Source organism: Belonocnema kinseyi, chromosome 3 (assembly GCF_010883055.1).
Source record: "Belonocnema kinseyi isolate 2016_QV_RU_SX_M_011 chromosome 3, B_treatae_v1, whole genome shotgun sequence".
NCBI classification, from domain to species: domain Eukaryota; kingdom Metazoa; phylum Arthropoda; class Insecta; order Hymenoptera; family Cynipidae; genus Belonocnema; species Belonocnema kinseyi.
In genome coordinates this window covers 43986113-43986845 of record NC_046659.1, presented here as the reverse complement: position 1 = coordinate 43986845, position 733 = coordinate 43986113, and positions in this window count along the sequence as shown.

Genomic DNA, 733 nt, shown 5'->3' with positions numbered 1-733 from the left:
GGCCTTGGTCTCGGATATCGTTTTCTTGCGAAGATAGTAGTGTTTGATCAAAACTCGAAACTCAGATTTTTCCATATTAAAAAAACTCGGAGGTTAGTCGCTGCTCAGTGATGTAACTTGTAAATGCGTAAACATAAATGGCTGAAGTTTTGACAGGCGTGATTTGAAGGATCAAGCTCGACGAAAGTGGTTCACATTAGTGAATACTAATGCCATCTCTTAGAATTTTCAGGTACTTATCAGACTGCCTAGTAGAAAAATACAGAAAAATCTACAATCTAGGACACGTGGACGAAGCAAAAAAGAGCAACTTCATAATGGGACAGTAATGGAAGTCGCGCTACACGCATTCGTAAAAGGGCTCCCAGAAGAAAGGTCTACATTTGTGGACACTAGAGATCCCAATGACCTCGTCGATGCCTTAGAACATGCTCTACACATTGGAGAAAGGCAAAAGCCATTAGAAAAAGCCAGGAGTCACCTTTCCGCCTACCTCATTTCTAGACCAAGGGAGGGCTCCCACGATAGAACAAGGTCACCTAGCCCCTGCTCTAGGCAAATGAAAAGAAAGAACAAGAGAAAGGCATAGGGTCCGGAAGGAGTAAGCTCAAGCGAAAACAAGGACTCTACTAACTTTCCTCCACCAACTTCCGGCAAGTATTCCGCCTCCTTCATGTCCTATCCTCCTCAATGTCCAAACGCTTTTCCTTTCCCTTTTCCTTCTAATATCCCT